Source organism: Columba livia, chromosome 1, assembly GCF_036013475.1.
Source record: "Columba livia isolate bColLiv1 breed racing homer chromosome 1, bColLiv1.pat.W.v2, whole genome shotgun sequence".
Lineage (NCBI taxonomy): Eukaryota > Metazoa > Chordata > Aves > Columbiformes > Columbidae > Columba > Columba livia.
Window position 1 is genome coordinate 161,520,019 of NC_088602.1, and position 21,608 is coordinate 161,541,626.

Consider the following 21,608-nt stretch of genomic DNA (forward strand, 5'->3'; position numbering starts at 1 on the left):
AACTAACTAACTAACTAACTAACTTGTTAACTGACTAACTTATTAACTAACTAACAAACTCTCTCGCCCTACTGGCTAAAAACCCTATTATAACTATCTGAAAATTGCCAACGGGCACGTGAAAACAAATGTGAAAGTTCTGCAGGAAGGACGAGAAGCGGTCTTCTTTCTCGGGCCCCCTGCTAGACCGTCCGTCTGAGCCAAGCGGGTGGCAGCGTGAGGGTGATGTCTTCAGCCACCTCTACAACCTGCCTTGAGAAAGGTGGGAGGGAAAAGACAGGCATTAGGCGCCAGGTTGAGAGAAGAACTAGCAACTCGTGCTTTGACGTGAAAGGCAATACCCATCCAGAGTTCTCTCCTGCCGAATTGCTCAGAGCTGGGTATTAGGCTTTGGTGTTTTTCTATTAGTTATTTAGATAGCAGAAGTTTGGGAGGGTTTAAGGGAACACACGGGCTTTCGACTCAACTGCCGTCCAAATCTGTGCTTCTAGGGCCAGGCCTGGGTACAGCTGCAGCAAGAATGGAGAGTAAAACTGAACCTGAGTACAGCCGTGAGGAAGGAAGACAAAGACAAGAGGAAGAACTTTTCTACAAAGAGCGTGGTGAAATACCGACACAGGTTGCGCAGAGGGGAGGTAGATACCCCTTCCCTGGAAACATTCCAGGCCAGGCTGCACAGGGCTCTGAGCAACCTGATCTAGCTGAAGATGTCCCTGCTTGTCGCAGTGGGGTTGCACTAGATGACCTTGGAAGGTCCCTTCCAAGCCAAACTGTACTTTGATTCTATGATTCTAAGTGCAAAATGGAAACTGCCCATACTGGAGAGCTCTTTTCCTCCAGACATCCACATTCTCCCAAGGGCAGGTGATTGCTTCCTCTCTGGGACCATGTCTGGACACCACAGAACTGTTTCCTATTTTCAGAGCAGCGTGAAAATTCACAAGAGGGAGAGGAGACTCTGTTACACATGTGGGTTCCTTGGTCTTCTTACCCTGCTTGGGTTGTCTCACTTGCCCATTTCTGAGCTCCCTGTGGCCAGCGTTCGCCTTCGCTTGACTGGCGGGCCATCGCTCTCCTCTTCGCAGGAGCGTGTTCTCTTCCTGGGGGATGGAGCTTCCCCCTCCTGCGAAGAGCTTGGCAAACAACTGCCCATTCAAGAGGATTGTCAGAGAGGTACAGCCATGATCACCATGAATCAATTCTACTCTTAATCAAAGCTAGCTCATGTTACCTGCTCTGCCCAGGGGAGCTCTCCTGGGGTTCGCACTCGGGAGCCACTGCAGGCACCTGCAATGGAAATGTAGAAGATGACACCTGCCCGCTTTCCGGCTCAGCTCTAAAAGGCCGATCCCTTGAATGCGTTTTCTCAGCCCAGCTGTGCCACTTGTGGTGGGATCACCGCACAAAGAGTGATGGCCGACCTGCGTCAGCCTCGCTCTGCGCTTCTGCAAAGGTGCAGGTTGGCGGATGACCTTGCTGGTCCCTACAGTGGCAATTCCACCTTCTGAGGGCGGAGGCATTCTCTCCCGCTGTGTGTGGACCTGACGTACCTCTGCAGCTTCTCCCTCTGATCCTGGTGCCGGTGACTCCTCAACCTGTTCACCGGCACTCCCAGCCTCGGCCGGTGGCCCTGGAAGCTCAGCCTCCTCCTCCTCCTCTTCCTTAAAGAGTTCCTCCTGGTGTTCGATGAGGAACTCTACGAGCTTTGTCACCTGCATACAGTAAACCATCGGTTTCCAACCGGCTGGCTGCAAATGGGTCCACCAGCCCTTCCCACTCCTGATCCTGCCCTCTGCACAGAAAGCGGCACCTGTGGGGCTGCTCTTCCACGCAGCCCCCCCACAAGCATTTGCTGAAGAGAGGAGGCAGCCAGGCGGCTTTAAAGAGCAAAGCTGGCATGGGTCTGGAAGGCTGCAGCGGGCTGGGAAACACAGCGTACCTTCCCCGTCACCTGCATCAGCACCTCCAGGGGCAGCCCGTCCTCCTCCGGTGGGCTGAGGAGGTTGGGCCCCATGCAGATGGCCAGGTTGCTGGTGGTCATCCTGGTGACGGTGACATTGCTGCTGATCTTATCGAGCAGGCTCAGTAAGGTTTTGAGGAGGAGGAGGTTGGCCTCAGGTAACTTGCTGGCCACGCTGCGGGAACAGGAGGGCAACGTTAATAGATGAAGTAGGTGTTGTCAAGACAGGTGCCCCATGCAGATGTCAGCCAAGCCCAGCCCAGGAAAGGCTCCTTGGCCAAGCCGGCTCTACAGCAGAGGGACTGCCTTCGCTGCCATATTGGCAGCTCCCTCCCTGCCCGCCGGGCTGCTGAGAGTCCCTTTGTGGAGCCACCCTCAAGTGCTTGCAGGCAGTGCTCCAAGGAGAGAGAGAAATGCTTTTGTGTACCACTTTCCCCCCAAAATGCTGAGCCCGCATCAGCAGTAAGAGGTGGGTGGCCAAAAGCACAGCTTGTTCAGGCAGGCTGTGGCTTTGCAGGCAGGTGTCGGGCTCTGGCAATCCCTGTGGAGCTGCCAGGCTGCTGGCCACACTTACTCTCTCAGCCCCGCCAGCCTCTCCTGCCTGCTGGTCTTCTGCAGGGCATCCATCCACTGTTGGTAAAGCTCAGAGTGGAGGAGCTTGGAGGGGATCTTGCGGAGAAAGTCCTGCAATGCCAAGGGCTGCTGGTGAGGCTGCGAGCAGTGCCGCCGGGAGCACAGGCAGCATCCCCAGCACGCTGGGTGCCGAGCAGCTCCTGGGTTTGGGCTCCTGCTCGCACAGCTGCCCGTCAGCAGCCCCAGAGCCGAGAGCTGCCGGACGCCAGGTCAGCAGGGCTCACCTTGAGGATGACAGCCAGGACGTGCACCGGCTGGCTGGCCAGGTGGACCTGAGCGCCGGTGTCCAGGGCCTCCCTGATGTCCCGGGAGGCGCGCTCGCTGGCCGCCAGCCGGAAGATCCCCTCCGTGGATGGGCCCTGCTCGTGCAGCAGAGCCAGCAGGTCCTGCAGGGGAGAGAGAGGAGGACATTGGTGGTCTGGAGACGGGCCCTGGGACAGCCCAAGCTTGCTCAGGGACAGGAGGGAGTGTGGATGGTGCGCAGCTCTCCCTGGGGCTGCACAGAGGGGTGACTGGAGTTGGGTGACGTGGAGAGGAGTGCGCTTTATTCCCAAGACTCATCTGGGATGCCTTTGCTGGAGAGACCACCTCTGCAGAGGAGGCAGCGGGGTGGGGATCCCCTGGCCAGGCTTGCTTACCTGGATGGGCTGGGGCAGCGCACCGTCGTGGCTGCAGATGGCTTCCAGGGGCCGGCCGAAGAGAACCCCGGAGTGGGCAGAGCCCGATGGCCCCAGTGCCTGCGCAGCGGCAGCGGTCCCTGGCCGCAGAAAGTGCCAGGGCAGCCACCTCCTGCGGCTGCGGGTCTCACCTTCTGCCAAGGAGAAGAGAACAAAGAGAGGTGAAGTAGAATCGCCAGGCCAGCACTCCTGAACCCTCTCACAACTGTCCCGCGCCCTCAAGCCCATAGGATAGGCGTTGTTAGGGAAGGAAGGACCCTGGGGACTCAGGTCTCTCCCGCTCTAGAATAACGGGGACAGATGTGCCCCGCGGGAAGGACAGCAGCAGCCCCAGTGCAGCATGTGTGCACATCTGCAAGAGGAAGAGGGAAGGGCTGTTGTGCACCCATCTTCTCCCAACTCACCAGTCAACTGGCCACTTTCATCTTGGCTGCCAGAGGGGACGACAGGTGGCGACTGCTGCTCTGCATCGGCCTGCAAGAAATGTGCTGTGCTCACCCATCAGCCCTGCAGCAGAAAGGGCCCCAGCGAGCTGCATCGTGCCCTGGCCTTGTGTGAGAGGTGGGGATGGCTGAGACGTCTCTCTGTGCGATCCTCACCTTTGCCTGGCCCTCAAGCAGCCTCTCCAGGCTGCCGGCATGCAGTGGCGTGGCCTGGGCAAGCAAAAAAGAGAAGAAGGTGAGAAGCACTGCAGCTGGTGCTGGGCTGGAACAGCCTCTGGGGACAGACGCAGGAGGACACTCACAGCACTGCGACCCCTCAGCTCCTTTAGCAGCGCCTTGAAGGAGGGCAGCCGGGTGACCTGGGCTCCCTCCACTCCTTCCGGTGGTCTGTGCGTGGGGAAGGGGCAAGGAAAGAGCTGTGTGAGAACCAAGCAGCCTTTTGCCTCCCCTGCCAGCCTGGGGAGCACTTCTGAGCTGCCCCGAAGCACCCGAGTACCACTCGCGATCCGAGCGGAGAGCAGCAACAAAGGTCCAGGTGGGGTTGGGCAGGTGTTGTGTGGACCCGCTGGGTGAAGCTGCTCCAGCAGCTTTGCCCGCTCAAGAGCTGCCCACCGCCCTGGGGACAGCTCTTCCCAGCCGGGGAGCGCTGTTTCCACATTGCAGGGCGATGATACCTAGAGCATCCCCCTACGGTGTGAGCATGAGTCCCCCAGGCTTCACTGCCAGGCAGGGCTTACCCAAGGAGAGCGCTGAGCCAGAGCTCCTTCACTGCCCGGCAGCTGCAGAAAGGGAGGAGAAACAGCCTGTTGGCACAGGCGGGCGCTGGCACAGCCCTGCCCCGTGGGGATGGCCGCAGAGGCACGACAAAGTCCCGTGGGGCAGGACAGAGGCTCTGCCCAGCCCTGCTGTGGGACGTGGCACCGAGACTCACCGGAAAGTGATAACACACGAGCCGCAGGGCCAGACGAGGAGGAGTGAGGTGGTGTGTTTGCCTTCCTCCTCTTCAGCGGCATCGCCGGCTGCCCCGTCGGTGCTGCCCAGCACCTGCAGCTGGCCCAGGGCCAGGCAGAGCTTTGGGCGCGGGGCGCTGCCACGTCTGCAGAGAGGAGCGGCAGGGAGTGACCTGGAGGTGTCTGAGCCCGCTGGTTCCCCTCCCCAGTCCCCGCTGCCACAGTCACGGCCATGGCTGTATCCGGCACCAGGGCGCCGGTGGCCTGGGCTGCTCCTGGGATTCCCTGCCCTGGTGCCAGGGCCAGGGCTTGGGAGGAAAGGCAGCTGGGCTCTGCAAATCTTACTGGTGCTTGGCGATGACCAGGGTGTCGCTGAAGAGGAGGAGGTCCCTCTTCCTCGTCACACGGCCCTGGGTCACCCGCACACGCTGCCGGAGCAGTGGTTCGCCTGATGCCGGGATGGGCACGCACTGCTGCACGGGCTCAGGGTCATCCCTGTCGAGCAAACGGGGTCGGGCATGAGAAAATGGGCTGCTGCGAGGTCCAGATGCTCTGGCTTGCCTCCGAGCTGTGCATGGGAGGAGCCTACCCGGAGCCACGGCAGCAGTTCACTTGTCCCATCCCGACGAGCCAAGGAGAAGCCTCCTGGAGGACACACTGGTGCACGACAGGGCTCGGACAGCTGGCCAGACTCTGCCCAAGTGTGTCCCAGTGCCGAGTGGCGCTGCTGGGCAAGAGCCTGGCTCCTGCCCGGGACAGTCCGTGTTGGCACAGAGCCGTTGCCAGGACACCGCGGGGTTAACCCAGCACTCCATTCTAATGACCTCAGTGGAGGGGGAGGGGCACTGGGGGCTCTCCCCAGTACGCCCATGTCTCTCTGGGACTGGGAGCCCAGACCTGGGCACAGCACTTCAGGCCTGGGCTCAGCAGCGCTGAGCAGAGGGGAAGGGTCACCTCCCTCCAGCTGCTGGCAATGCTCTGCCTCGTGCAGCCCAGGGTACCACTCGCTGCCGCCTTTGGCCAAGGGCACCTTGCTGGCTCCTGCTCAACTTGCTGTCCATCACGAGCCCAGGACCTTTTGTGCCACGTTCTTTACCAGCAACTTTGCCTAGCTGCCTTGGGCCAGAGGTCTGTGTGGATGTGTCCCGAGACGCTTCCTGCCCATAGCATTGCCAGAGATTTCTCCTCATTGCCTATGGAATAACTCACCAGTGCTGTCATCCTGGCTGGGTGATTGATAGTAGACACCCACAACGACATCTTCTTTGTTTTCCACCCCTTAATCCTCACTCACGGGCTCTCAATTACATCTCCCCTAACTGTAAGGGCTGCAAAGTCAAACCTCTCCCTCACATACAGCGCAAGTCCCCCAGCTCACCGGCCTGTCTGTCTCTCCTCAACAGCCTGTTCAGCCCTCCTGAACAGCGATGCTCTCTTCCCATTCTGCATTAGGGACAGGGAAACCTGTGTGCACAAGTTCCAGCTTCCCAAGAGAAAAAGGTCACTTGAAGGATGGCGTAAACACGGTTTTGGCATGTAAGTCTAAGCGACTGCTTACAGAAAATGCATGTTTTTCTTCAGTCAGGTGACACACAAAGTTTGATAGCACGTGAGGTTTTGATATTAATTCTCTCCCAGATCTTCAGTTTCTCCCTGCATATTCCCAAAGCGCCTGAGCCACGTTTGAGCAGGGACAGCCATAGCCCACTCCAGAAGGCTCTGCAAACAAAACATGGAGCTTTCCAGTGGCACATGCCAGCTGAATCCTGGCCATCCAGCCTGGGAACTCTACCAGTCACCTTTGACCTATGATTGATAGAGTAGTGAATGCTGGTCTTGAAGACTGAGCCAAAGATGCTGAGGTCACCCACTCAAACATGGGACATCAAATTGGCTATTCAGCTCCTCTAAGCTTACAGAGCTATATTGCAGCTTTTTGTGTTAAAACATTGCTAAGATCTCAATATAGGAGGTGGAGTAAGAAGCTACTCCTACTGTCCTAAAGCAGACATCTCTAGAACACCTTTAGACCTGATGGAGTGTATTGACTAGGGCCTCGGTTTGATTACAGGTAACCTCATGCCATCTAAGATGCCGTAAGGAAACCAGCAGCTAGAGATCAGCAGACGTGACACAGGACCTATGACAGCCTTGCCCTTCTGAGGGGGCAGCTGGAGGTCAGAGAACCTCAGCTCTAGAACCTCAGATCATTGCCAAATGATGCCCAGGGATAGGCTACGTCATCAAGCCCTTGCTATCCACTCACTCTAACGGCTTTGCGGAAACCATGTCCAAACACAGACTCCAAATTCAGAGGGAGCCAAATCCCAGCCTAGTTGTAGTTCCCTCTTCTGCCAAGGAGGTTTGTGTCCTGTGTCCCCATAGCTGGGACCTGGTGGGAGCATTCTCCACACATTTGTTGGTAGCTGTGCAGTTAAGAGCAAACACTGGGGCTAAGGGATGCTTTGTTGTTGTTGTTGTTGATTTTTTTTACTGTTTCTTGTTTATAACCGTCTCCATTTGTCAGGCTTCAAGAAACACAATGTGCTTATTTAAAGAAGTTTTTGACATTTGAAGAAAGGATGCGTCTCGTGTCCGTTAGCTGCAAAGAACCTGTTTTCTGTTTAAGAATTGTTATTACTATATATCATATCTACATAATACAAGACATCGGCCAAAGCGAAGAAACGTTTTGAAATTAGTTATCAAACAGCACAAACGCCCGTTCCTCCTGCTTTCCCTTTAACACCTGAGTGAGTTTCACAGGCGGTGTCTGGTCAATCAACATGCTGAAAGCAACAGGTTGTGTCCACAGCAAAGCACCTGACTGCAGCCAATTCATTGTGCCGTACCAGATTCCCCCTGAAGTAATTTAAAAAGCACCAAGCACATGACAGCTCTTTGTGTGCTCTCAAGAGCACCAGCACAGTTTAACAGGAAGAACTTTTCACATCACCTTTTATACTACGTATTTTCATGCTATCATGAAGCATGGCTCTCTGTATTACATAGCTTTTGATACAACAAACCTGCCCATGTGATACAAGGTTTCTCTATGTAACCCTCCTATTTCTGTAAAACTGCATGACAGACTGTTCATGACCGCCCTTTTGCTGTTTCTTGTTTTCCATGAAAACCTGTCTAAGTTTACTTTGGAGGCTCTTCTCAGGACTTGGGCTTTGGTGGCTTTTCTTGGTTTGGTCGGTTTTGTTTTTTATAGGGCTCAAAGCAAGTTGCTTTTAGCAGTGTCAGGCTAAAGAAATGTTATTGCGATACTGTTAACAGGTAATAGGTGTATCATCATTCCAGAAGACCTGCCCAGTCAAACAGGGAGAAGCGCACAGCTTGCCTGTGTGATGCAGCTCTGTATACACGTTCTTTCTAAGAAGGGCACAGAGGAGCAGCATTTCAGCATTTCAGTAGAGACGTACGCACCACCCATATGTCAGTGTGTTCATGTGGTATGGAGGGTCATCTCAGTGCTCGCTACCGGTTTTCTCCAGCCTGCAGAAACTGTCTTCAAATGGCTGTTTTATTACCTGCGCCGTTCGAGGAAATTCTTGCAGCTCAACACGTGCCTTTTGCAGCATGTGCAACTGAGCAGAAGTAAAAGCGCAGTGGGAGGAGCCTTTGAAAGGAGGTTTCTGCTCTTGGTATCTAACGCACATCGGGGTTTGGGCTGAAGCAGTTGCCGTTGGCTCAGCGCTTGGGAAAAGGTGCGTTTGCAGCGTGTCAGCCGAGGCGGTCGGCATAGTCCTTGCCAACGACAGCGAGCTAGAATACAGCCGCACCGCTTCTTCCAGCTTGCTGCATCACAAGCCTCTTGGTCTGCCGCTCAAAAGTGAGATGTGGCTCCAAAGTATTTGTCATGTCAAATGAGCAAGACGTCTTCAAAACGGTCAGAATTTAAAATGACTTCTTTAGGAAGGCTGTACACGGGACACCTTAGGCCGTCTCTCCATACTTGTCAACAGAGTAACTTGTTGACATTAAATGGATTCTAAGGTTTTGAATGAAAGTCACCTATTGCCTAAGAGGAAACGTGAAATCTCTTGGAGAAACGCAGCCGTTGTTCAGTCTCTAAGTGACAGCACGATGGCCATAAAATAAAAAGAAAATGCCTCTGGTGGCACAAATTCTGACAAGCTTTTGAAGAAAAGGCCACCGCAGTCCTATTACACCAGAGAAGAAAACCGGCAAAAGCGAGAGGACAATCAGGACACTTTACGATTCTATGAGTGAATTCAAGAATATCACTCCTGCAAAGTCCCAGTGATGTCGTGAGCAGTTAGATGATCTTTCAACTAGTTTAGGAGTGACAGCACAACGTGATGTCTTATTGACCTCCTCTATGCAGAACACAGCTATCTACAGTGGAAACTAACTCACTCACTCTCTCCCGTTCAAATCAGAGCCAAATTCAATGGGACGTTACCGTGAACACTGAGCAGCTTCCTAGGTCTTCTGTATGGGAAGACAACAGGTCGACAGAAGATTGCCCAAGAGCAGGTGCTGCGTGGCGACAAGCACACTGGACAAGGAGCAAGTACGACACGGACAGGGTAAGGTGTTTCCCGCAGGCAGCAGCAGTGAGGGATAGACACGGCTTGTCAAAATGCAGTGGGCTGGCATGGATGCACCTTGCTGTGCAGCACTAACACGGTTCCCCGCCTCTCCAAGTTTGGGAATCTGTTTGTGCCAGGTCTTCTTGCAACAAGGCTGAGAATCAGTTTCCTGTCTCCTTTACGAGTCTTGTGTGTCAGAGACAACACAAGTTCTAACTTTAAATGGATGGAGATAGTTCAGATGGAAGTTCTCTCTACTAAGAGATTAGTGTGTTTTTGTTTTTTTTTTTGACTAGGAAGGCTTAATCCAATATGCATATATTGTAGCGCTTTTACGTTCTAAGAAACACTAGTCATTAATGACCTTTAGATTGACAGTTATCTCTGAGTTGAATATTTTATTCAGGTTCATTGCAGGTTTAACACTATAGAGACTCCTTAAGTTAGAAGCCTTTACTTTGCCTATAGTAAAAATCAACCACATTCTAAAATACCTTCATATTACGGAAATGAGATTTCTGAGATCAGAGAAAAGGAGTACACGTAAGGGAGATTTTACTCAGGTAAATCATTTGTATAGAGTTGTTCTGCAAGGTACAGTGTACAGTAATAACCAGTCTCCGGAGCTTTATTTTGTTGGAATTGGTCGCCTACTAAAGGGCCTGGGCTGGATTTGTGGAACATATTAGGTGAATAACACAAGACTGGATTGTGGCAAATGCATTTTTTCCCTTGCTGTGGGGTACGCTGCATATAAGTCAGGGCACCCTGCTGGCTCCTGGTCAAATTGGTGCCCACTAGGACCCCCAGGGCTTATTCTGCCATGTTGCTTTCCAGCAGCTTTGGCAAGCTGCTTTGGGTCACAAGTCAGTGTGGATGTGTCCAGGGATGCTTCGTGCCCGCACCGGTGCCATCTGCAGTCAGTCTCACCCTCTTTCTGCAGGTCTCCTGCTGCCACGGGCATGAGGATGAGGAGGGCGTGTTTCCTGCAGCCAAAGCAGGGGTGCGGGTGGAAAGGCTCTCTCTTGTTATGGGACAGGGAGAAAGAGATTGCACCCTGGTGACAGGGTCCAGAGATGGAGTTTCCACAGAACTCCATCTTTGTCTTTTTTCCCTAACTCCAGCTTTTTCACACCAACTTTGTCCTTCACATAACATCTGGGTAAAAGGCGGTGTTCCACAGAATCATGGAATCCCAGAATGTCCTCAGTTGGAAGGGACCCACAAGGATCATCGTGTCCAACTCCTGCCCCCCGTATAGGACAACCCCGCAGTTCACAACAGGTGTCTGGGGGCGTTGTCCAGTCTCTTCTGGAATAGTGTCAGGCTTGGAGCCGTGACTGCCTCTCTGGGAAGCCTGTTCCAGTGCTCCACCACCCTCTGGGTGAAGAACCTTTTCCTAATGTCCAACCTAAACCCCCCCTGGCACATCTTCCTGCCATTCCCTCGGGTTCCGTCATTGTTGCAAAATGAGAAGAGATCGGCGCCTGCCCTTCCTCCTCCCCTTGTGAGGAAGCTGTAGATCGTGATGAGGTCTCCTCTCAGTCTCCTCTTCTCCATGATGAACAAAACAAGTGACTTTAGCTACTCCTCATATGACTTCCTCTCCAAACCCTTCACCACCTTTGTAGCCCTCTTCTGGACACACTCTAGTAGCTTAATATCTTTTTTATACCATGGCTCCCAGAACGGCACCCAGTGCTCCAGGTGAGGCCACAGCAGTGCAGAGCAGAGCGGGACAATCACCTCCCTCGCCCGGCTGGCAATGCTGTGCTTGATGCACCCCAGGACACGGCTGGCCCTCTTGGCTGCCAGGGCACGCTGTTGGCTCGTGTTCAACTTGCTGTCAACCAGAACCCCCAGATCCTTCTCCACGGAGTTGCTTTCCAGCACCTCATACCCCAGTCTGTATGTACAGTCAGGGTTGCCGTGTCCCAGGTGCAAAATCCGGCACTTGTTCTTGTTGAACTTCACGTGGTTGGTGATTGCTCAGTTCTCCAATTTGTTCAGATCCCTCTGCAGGGCCTGTCTGCTCTCCAGAGTGTGAACAGCTTCCCCCAGTGTTGTGTCATCGGCAAACTTGCTAAGCAATCTCTCCAGTTCTGTGTCCAAGTCATTTATGAAGACAGGGAAGAGTGCTGGCCCTAAGATGGGTCTCTGTGGGACCCCGCTGGTGACTGGTCGCCAGCCCAACACTAGCCCATGTACTAGAACCCTTTGATCCCGGCCCGTCAGCCAGTCGCTCACCCACTGCATTGCGTGTTTATCCACCTCTATGCTGGACATCTTGTCCAGGAGAAGACTGTGAGAGACAGTGGTTGGTACTCCCTTTCAGACCCCAGCCTTTAAAACATCGAGGAGAAACTCCAAGAAACAGAGCAGATCAGAACTGTGCAACCCACGGGGATTGCCCACTTCCCACTCTTGCTGGGGTGCCTGAGACAGTTGGGAGAGAGAAGAAAGTGGTCCTTCTGCCTCCTTGAGCCAGACCTGTTGTCTCTTTGGCTCCAAATCTATGAAGCCAAGTCAGGCGAAGCCAATAACCCAAACCCAAACTGTCACGTTGCATTTTGTGGAAGCGGGGAAGGGAGACACCTAACAGATTTGCCTTCTGAATTTTAATAAATCACCTCTTGAACAGGCGGGTATGTTTTTCATCATGTCCTTAATTTTAGTTTTTGCTAGATATGCAAAATACCCTGTCTTTTCAAATGAGTTGAAAATTATGTCTCAGCATGGTGATGCTGACCTTTGATTCTTTACTAATAGTAGTGCTAACGGTACTTTATCAATTAAAGCTTTTGACTTTGAGCATTCTAGTGGGTATTTCTGCTAGTACCTCTTGCCTTACAAAAGCAGGCAGAACAGTGTTTGCTTTCTACTTCTGGGAAGTGAGTTTGTTTCCAGGGAAGGACACCTGAGTGAAATTATACCTTTCTCTTAGGATGTTGTTGTCTAAGATTTAGAAGATAAACCAACCCATAGCAAAATGGATGTCATAGGGAAGAGCGTTGATAGGGAAGAAGGGGAAATAGGCTGGAAAACACTGTCCCACAGTAGCGGGAGCTACTGGAGTATGGTAGTTACACCTATCCACCAGAGGGGCGGCTGCACCTCATCACACGTAAGTATAGGTGGACAGTGGTTTATCGTGTTTTAGGATCTAAAAAGTCAAAGCAATATGTAAGTACTTTTTATTCATTTCTAAAACCAGAAAAATAACGACCAGAGTACATATCAGGTAAGAATCTCCCTCTCACTCCCCCCGACCTCCAATCCCTCTGGCTTTTATTAAAATAAACCGTAGTGGAATGCAATTGTTTTGAGCATTTATTCACTTTTACAGAAAGACACTGGTTCCAGCACTTTTCTGTAGGTGTGCAGTCTGACATTTCTGTATAGTGTCTCCCAGAAATAATACAATCTCTTTCACGCCTTCCTTTTCTCCCTCGTTTGGAATCATTGCCTTGAGTGACTCACAAGGCCTTAAAAACCCTCCAAATTAAGAGAGCCAGTATTAAAACGTAGTGACCCTCAACTTGTGCGCTTGGCTCAGCAACAGGAAGAAGAGTTGGTTACATGCAGAGCAATATTTTCAATTTGTGTCTCCTGCTGGCTCAGATTTGATTGCAGGAAGCCTGAAATGTTTAGGGGCCGAACAAATCCTTCCGTGGACCACATCCTCTGCTGACGTGGCACTTCACTTGAAGATGAAGAGCAGTGATGGTCATATCACAGCCAAAGTCAGCGGGACTTTACAGTGAGCACCTACATCTACACCTAGAGTAGAAACTAAACTAACTCTCTTGCCGAATTGGCTCAAAACGCGGTTGTAAATATTTTTCAAGTGAAAACGGGAATGTGAATAAAATGTATTCAGTACACAGCTACCTACAGTAGAAACTAACTAACTAACTAACTAACTAACTAACTAACTAACTAACTTGTTAACTGACTAACTTATTAACTAACTAACAAACTCTCTCGCCCTACTGGCTAAAAACCCTATTATAACTATCTGAAAATTGCCAACGGGCACGTGAAAACAAATGTGAAAGTTCTGCAGGAAGGACGAGAAGCGGTCTTCTTTCTCGGGCCCCCTGCTAGACCGTCCGTCTGAGCCAAGCGGGTGGCAGCGTGAGGGTGATGTCTTCAGCCACCTCTACAACCTGCCTTGAGAAAGGTGGGAGGGAAAAGACAGGCATTAGGCGCCAGGTTGAGAGAAGAACTAGCAACTCGTGCTTTGACGTGAAAGGCAATACCCATCCAGAGTTCTCTCCTGCCGAATTGCTCAGAGCTGGGTATTAGGCTTTGGTGTTTTTCTATTAGTTATTTAGATAGCAGAAGTTTGGGAGGGTTTAAGGGAACACACGGGCTTTCGACTCAACTGCCGTCCAAATCTGTGCTTCTAGGGCCAGGCCTGGGTACAGCTGCAGCAAGAATGGAGAGTAAAACTGAACCTGAGTACAGCCGTGAGGAAGGAAGACAAAGACAAGAGGAAGAACTTTTCTACAAAGAGCGTGGTGAAATACCGACACAGGTTGCGCAGAGGGGAGGTAGATACCCCTTCCCTGGAAACATTCCAGGCCAGGCTGCACAGGGCTCTGAGCAACCTGATCTAGCTGAAGATGTCCCTGCTTGTCGCAGTGGGGTTGCACTAGATGACCTTGGAAGGTCCCTTCCAAGCCAAACTGTACTTTGATTCTATGATTCTAAGTGCAAAATGGAAACTGCCCATACTGGAGAGCTCTTTTCCTCCAGACATCCACATTCTCCCAAGGGCAGGTGATTGCTTCCTCTCTGGGACCATGTCTGGACACCACAGAACTGTTTCCTATTTTCAGAGCAGCGTGAAAATTCACAAGAGGGAGAGGAGACTCTGTTACACATGTGGGTTCCTTGGTCTTCTTACCCTGCTTGGGTTGTCTCACTTGCCCATTTCTGAGCTCCCTGTGGCCAGCGTTCGCCTTCGCTTGACTGGCGGGCCATCGCTCTCCTCTTCGCAGGAGCGTGTTCTCTTCCTGGGGGATGGAGCTTCCCCCTCCTGCGAAGAGCTTGGCAAACAACTGCCCATTCAAGAGGATTGTCAGAGAGGTACAGCCATGATCACCATGAATCAATTCTACTCTTAATCAAAGCTAGCTCATGTTACCTGCTCTGCCCAGGGGAGCTCTCCTGGGGTTCGCACTCGGGAGCCACTGCAGGCACCTGCAATGGAAATGTAGAAGATGACACCTGCCCGCTTTCCGGCTCAGCTCTAAAAGGCCGATCCCTTGAATGCGTTTTCTCAGCCCAGCTGTGCCACTTGTGGTGGGATCACCGCACAAAGAGTGATGGCCGACCTGCGTCAGCCTCGCTCTGCGCTTCTGCAAAGGTGCAGGTTGGCGGATGACCTTGCTGGTCCCTACAGTGGCAATTCCACCTTCTGAGGGCGGAGGCATTCTCTCCCGCTGTGTGTGGACCTGACGTACCTCTGCAGCTTCTCCCTCTGATCCTGGTGCCGGTGACTCCTCAACCTGTTCACCGGCACTCCCAGCCTCGGCCGGTGGCCCTGGAAGCTCAGCCTCCTCCTCCTCCTCTTCCTTAAAGAGTTCCTCCTGGTGTTCGATGAGGAACTCTACGAGCTTTGTCACCTGCATACAGTAAACCATCGGTTTCCAACCGGCTGGCTGCAAATGGGTCCACCAGCCCTTCCCACTCCTGATCCTGCCCTCTGCACAGAAAGCGGCACCTGTGGGGCTGCTCTTCCACGCAGCCCCCCCACAAGCATTTGCTGAAGAGAGGAGGCAGCCAGGCGGCTTTAAAGAGCAAAGCTGGCATGGGTCTGGAAGGCTGCAGCGGGCTGGGAAACACAGCGTACCTTCCCCGTCACCTGCATCAGCACCTCCAGGGGCAGCCCGTCCTCCTCCGGTGGGCTGAGGAGGTTGGGCCCCATGCAGATGGCCAGGTTGCTGGTGGTCATCCTGGTGACGGTGACATTGCTGCTGATCTTATCGAGCAGGCTCAGTAAGGTTTTGAGGAGGAGGAGGTTGGCCTCAGGTAACTTGCTGGCCACGCTGCGGGAACAGGAGGGCAACGTTAATAGATGAAGTAGGTGTTGTCAAGACAGGTGCCCCATGCAGATGTCAGCCAAGCCCAGCCCAGGAAAGGCTCCTTGGCCAAGCCGGCTCTACAGCAGAGGGACTGCCTTCGCTGCCATATTGGCAGCTCCCTCCCTGCCCGCCGGGCTGCTGAGAGTCCCTTTGTGGAGCCACCCTCAAGTGCTTGCAGGCAGTGCTCCAAGGAGAGAGAGAAATGCTTTTGTGTACCACTTTCCCCCCAAAATGCTGAGCCCGCATCAGCAGTAAGAGGTGGGTGGCCAAAAGCACAGCTTGTTCAGGCAGGCTGTGGCTTTGCAGGCAGGTGTCGGGCTCTGGCAATCCCTGTGGAGCTGCCAGGCTGCTGGCCACACTTACTCTCTCAGCCCCGCCAGCCTCTCCTGCCTGCTGGTCTTCTGCAGGGCATCCATCCACTGTTGGTAAAGCTCAGAGTGGAGGAGCTTGGAGGGGATCTTGCGGAGAAAGTCCTGCAATGCCAAGGGCTGCTGGTGAGGCTGCGAGCAGTGCCGCCGGGAGCACAGGCAGCATCCCCAGCACGCTGGGTGCCGAGCAGCTCCTGGGTTTGGGCTCCTGCTCGCACAGCTGCCCGTCAGCAGCCCCAGAGCCGAGAGCTGCCGGACGCCAGGTCAGCAGGGCTCACCTTGAGGATGACAGCCAGGACGTGCACCGGCTGGCTGGCCAGGTGGACCTGAGCGCCGGTGTCCAGGGCCTCCCTGATGTCCCGGGAGGCGCGCTCGCTGGCCGCCAGCCGGAAGATCCCCTCCGTGGATGGGCCCTGCTCGTGCAGCAGAGCCAGCAGGTCCTGCAGGGGAGAGAGAGGAGGACATTGGTGGTCTGGAGACGGGCCCTGGGACAGCCCAAGCTTGCTCAGGGACAGGAGGGAGTGTGGATGGTGCGCAGCTCTCCCTGGGGCTGCACAGAGGGGTGACTGGAGTTGGGTGACGTGGAGAGGAGTGCGCTTTATTCCCAAGACTCATCTGGGATGCCTTTGCTGGAGAGACCACCTCTGCAGAGGAGGCAGCGGGGTGGGGATCCCCTGGCCAGGCTTGCTTACCTGGATGGGCTGGGGCAGCGCACCGTCGTGGCTGCAGATGGCTTCCAGGGGCCGGCCGAAGAGAACCCCGGAGTGGGCAGAGCCCGATGGCCCCAGTGCCTGCGCAGCGGCAGCGGTCCCTGGCCGCAGAAAGTGCCAGGGCAGCCACCTCCTGCGGCTGCGGGTCTCACCTTCTGCCAAGGAGAAGAGAACAAAGAGAGGTGAAGTAGAATCGCCAGGCCAGCACTCCTGAACCCTCTCACAACTGTCCCGCGCCCTCAAGCCCATAGGATAGGCGTTGTTAGGGAAGGAAGGACCCTGGGGACTCAGGTCTCTCCCGCTCTAGAATAACGGGGACAGATGTGCCCCGCGGGAAGGACAGCAGCAGCCCCAGTGCAGCATGTGTGCACATCTGCAAGAGGAAGAGGGAAGGGCTGTTGTGCACCCATCTTCTCCCAACTCACCAGTCAACTGGCCACTTTCATCTTGGCTGCCAGAGGGGACGACAGGTGGCGACTGCTGCTCTGCATCGGCCTGCAAGAAATGTGCTGTGCTCACCCATCAGCCCTGCAGCAGAAAGGGCCCCAGCGAGCTGCATCGTGCCCTGGCCTTGTGTGAGAGGTGGGGATGGCTGAGACGTCTCTCTGTGCGATCCTCACCTTTGCCTGGCCCTCAAGCAGCCTCTCCAGGCTGCCGGCATGCAGTGGCGTGGCCTGGGCAAGCAAAAAAGAGAAGAAGGTGAGAAGCACTGCAGCTGGTGCTGGGCTGGAACAGCCTCTGGGGACAGACGCAGGAGGACACTCACAGCACTGCGACCCCTCAGCTCCTTTAGCAGCGCCTTGAAGGAGGGCAGCCGGGTGACCTGGGCTCCCTCCACTCCTTCCGGTGGTCTGTGCGTGGGGAAGGGGCAAGGAAAGAGCTGTGTGAGAACCAAGCAGCCTTTTGCCTCCCCTGCCAGCCTGGGGAGCACTTCTGAGCTGCCCCGAAGCACCCGAGTACCACTCGCGATCCGAGCGGAGAGCAGCAACAAAGGTCCAGGTGGGGTTGGGCAGGTGTTGTGTGGACCCGCTGGGTGAAGCTGCTCCAGCAGCTTTGCCCGCTCAAGAGCTGCCCACCGCCCTGGGGACAGCTCTTCCCAGCCGGGGAGCGCTGTTTCCACATTGCAGGGCGATGATACCTAGAGCATCCCCCTACGGTGTGAGCATGAGTCCCCCAGGCTTCACTGCCAGGCAGGGCTTACCCAAGGAGAGCGCTGAGCCAGAGCTCCTTCACTGCCCGGCAGCTGCAGAAAGGGAGGAGAAACAGCCTGTTGGCACAGGCGGGCGCTGGCACAGCCCTGCCCCGTGGGGATGGCCGCAGAGGCACGACAAAGTCCCGTGGGGCAGGACAGAGGCTCTGCCCAGCCCTGCTGTGGGACGTGGCACCGAGACTCACCGGAAAGTGATAACACACGAGCCGCAGGGCCAGACGAGGAGGAGTGAGGTGGTGTGTTTGCCTTCCTCCTCTTCAGCGGCATCGCCGGCTGCCCCGTCGGTGCTGCCCAGCACCTGCAGCTGGCCCAGGGCCAGGCAGAGCTTTGGGCGCGGGGCGCTGCCACGTCTGCAGAGAGGAGCGGCAGGGAGTGACCTGGAGGTGTCTGAGCCCGCTGGTTCCCCTCCCCAGTCCCCGCTGCCACAGTCACGGCCATGGCTGTATCCGGCACCAGGGCGCCGGTGGCCTGGGCTGCTCCTGGGATTCCCTGCCCTGGTGCCAGGGCCAGGGCTTGGGAGGAAAGGCAGCTGGGCTCTGCAAATCTTACTGGTGCTTGGCGATGACCAGGGTGTCGCTGAAGAGGAGGAGGTCCCTCTTCCTCGTCACACGGCCCTGGGTCACCCGCACACGCTGCCGGAGCAGTGGTTCGCCTGATGCCGGGATGGGCACGCACTGCTGCACGGGCTCAGGGTCATCCCTGTCGAGCAAACGGGGTCGGGCATGAGAAAATGGGCTGCTGCGAGGTCCAGATGCTCTGGCTTGCCTCCGAGCTGTGCATGGGAGGAGCCTACCCGGAGCCACGGCAGCAGTTCACTTGTCCCATCCCGACGAGCCAAGGAGAAGCCTCCTGGAGGACACACTGGTGCACGACAGGGCTCGGACAGCTGGCCAGACTCTGCCCAAGTGTGTCCCAGTGCCGAGTGGCGCTGCTGGGCAAGAGCCTGGCTCCTGCCCGGGACAGTCCGTGTTGGCACAGAGCCGTTGCCAGGACACCGCGGGGTTAACCCAGCACTCCATTCTAATGACCTCAGTGGAGGGGGAGGGGCACTGGGGGCTCTCCCCAGTACGCCCATGTCTCTCTGGGACTGGGAGCCCAGACCTGGGCACAGCACTTCAGGCCTGGGCTCAGCAGCGCTGAGCAGAGGGGAAGGGTCACCTCCCTCCAGCTGCTGGCAATGCTCTGCCTCGTGCAGCCCAGGGTACCACTCGCTGCCGCCTTTGGCCAAGGGCACCTTGCTGGCTCCTGCTCAACTTGCTGTCCACCAGGAGCCCAGGACCTTTTGTGCCACGTTCTTTACCAGCAACTTTGCCTAGCTGCCTTGGGCCAGAGGTCTGTGTGGATGTGTCCCGAGACGCTTCCTGCCCATAGCATTGCCAGAGATTTCTCCTCATTGCCTATGGAATAACTCACCAGTGCTGTCATCCTGGCTGGGTGATTGATAGTAGACACCCACAACGACATCTTCTTTGTTTTCCACCCCTTAATCCTCACTCACGGGCTCTCAATTACATCTCCCCTAACTGTAAGGGCTGCAAAGTCAAACCTCTCCCTCACATACAGCGCAAGTTCCCCAGCTCACCGGCCTGTCTGTCTCTCCTCAACAGCCTGTTCAGCCCTCCTGAACAGCGATGCTCTCTTCCCATTCTGCATTAGGGACAGGGAAACCTGTGTGCACAAGTTCCAGCTTCCCAAGAGAAAAAGGTCACTTGAAGGATGGCGTAAACACGGTTTTGGCATGTAAGTCTAAGCGACTGCTTACAGAAAATGCATGTTTTTCTTCAGTCAGGTGACACACAAAGTTTGATAGCACGTGAGGTTTTGATATTAATTCTCTCCCAGATCTTCAGTTTCTCCCTGCATATTCCCAAAGCGCCTGAGCCACGTTTGAGCAGGGACAGCCATAGCCCACTCCAGAAGGCTCTGCAAACAAAACATGGAGCTTTCCAGTGGCACATGCCAGCTGAATCCTGGCCATCCAGCCTGGGAACTCTACCAGTCACCTTTGACCTATGATTGATAGAGTAGTGAATGCTGGTCTTGAAGACTGAGCCAAAGATGCTGAGGTCACCCACTCAAACACGGGACATCAAATTGGCTATTCAGCTCCTCTAAGCTTACAGAGCTATATTGCAGCTTTTTGTGTTAAAACATTGCTAAGATCTCAATATAGGAGGTGGAGTAAGAAGCTACTCCTACTGTCCTAAAGCAGACATCTCTAGAACACCTTTAGACCTGATGGAGTGTATTGACTAGGGCCTCGGTTTGATTACAGGTAACCTCATGCCATCTAAGATGCCGTAAGGAAACCAGCAGCTAGAGATCAGCAGACGTGACACAGGACCTATGACAGCCTTGCCCTTCTGAGGGGGCAGCTGGAGGTCAGAGAACCTCAGCTCTAGAACCTCAGATCATTGCCAAATGATGCCCAGGGATAGGCTACGTCATCAAGCCCTTGCTATCCACTCACTCTAACGGCTTTGCGGAAACCATGTCCAAACACAGACTCCAAATTCAGAGGGAGCCAAATCCCAGCCTAGTTGTAGTTCCCTCTTCTGCCAAGGAGGTTTGTGTCCTGTGTCCCCATAGCTGGGACCTGGTGGGAGCATTCTCCACACATTTGTTGGTAGCTGTGCAGTTAAGAGCAAACACTGGGGCTAAGGGATGCTTTGTTGTTGTTGTTGTTGATTTTTTTTACTGTTTCTTGTTTATAACCGTCTCCATTTGTCAGGCTTCAAGAAACACAATGTGCTTATTTAAAGAAGTTTTTGACATTTGAAGAAAGGATGCGTCTCGTGTCCGTTAGCTGCAAAGAACCTGTTTTCTGTTTAAGAATTGTTATTACTATATATCATATCTACATAATACAAGACATCGGCCAAAGCGAAGAAACGTTTTGAAATTAGTTATCAAACAGCACAAACGCCCGTTCCTCCTGCTTTCCCTTTAACACCTGAGTGAGTTTCACAGGCGGTGTCTGGTCAATCAACATGCTGAAAGCAACAGGTTGTGTCCACAGCAAAGCACCTGACTGCAGCCAATTCATTGTGCCGTACCAGATTCCCCCTGAAGTAATTTAAAAAGCACCAAGCACATGACAGCTCTTTGTGTGCTCTCAAGAGCACCAGCACAGTTTAACAGGAAGAACTTTTCACATCACCTTTTATACTACGTATTTTCATGCTATCATGAAGCATGGCTCTCTGTATTACATAGCTTTTGATACAACAAACCTGCCCATGTGATACAAGGTTTCTCTATGTAACCCTCCTATTTCTGTAAAACTGCATGACAGACTGTTCATGACCGCCCTTTTGCTGTTTCTTGTTTTCCATGAAAACCTGTCTAAGTTTACTTTGGAGGCTCTTCTCAGGACTTGGGCTTTGGTGGCTTTTCTTGGTTTGGTCGGTTTTGTTTTTTATAGGGCTCAAAGCAAGTTGCTTTTAGCAGTGTCAGGCTAAAGAAATGTTATTGCGATACTGTTAACAGGTAATAGGTGTATCATCATTCCAGAAGACCTGCCCAGTCAAACAGGGAGAAGCGCACAGCTTGCCTGTGTGATGCAGCTCTGTATACACGTTCTTTCTAAGAAGGGCACAGAGGAGCAGCATTTCAGCATTTCAGTAGAGACGTACGCACCACCCATATGTCAGTGTGTTCATGTGGTATGGAGGGTCATCTCAGTGCTCGCTACCGGTTTTCTCCAGCCTGCAGAAACTGTCTTCAAATGGCTGTTTTATTACCTGCGCCGTTCGAGGAAATTCTTGCAGCTCAACACGTGCCTTTTGCAGCATGTGCAACTGAGCAGAAGTAAAAGCGCAGTGGGAGGAGCCTTTGAAAGGAGGTTTCTGCTCTTGGTATCTAACGCACATCGGGGTTTGGGCTGAAGCAGTTGCCGTTGGCTCAGCGCTTGGGAAAAGGTGCGTTTGCAGCGTGTCAGCCGAGGCGGTCGGCATAGTCCTTGCCAACGACAGCGAGCTAGAATACAGCCGCACCGCTT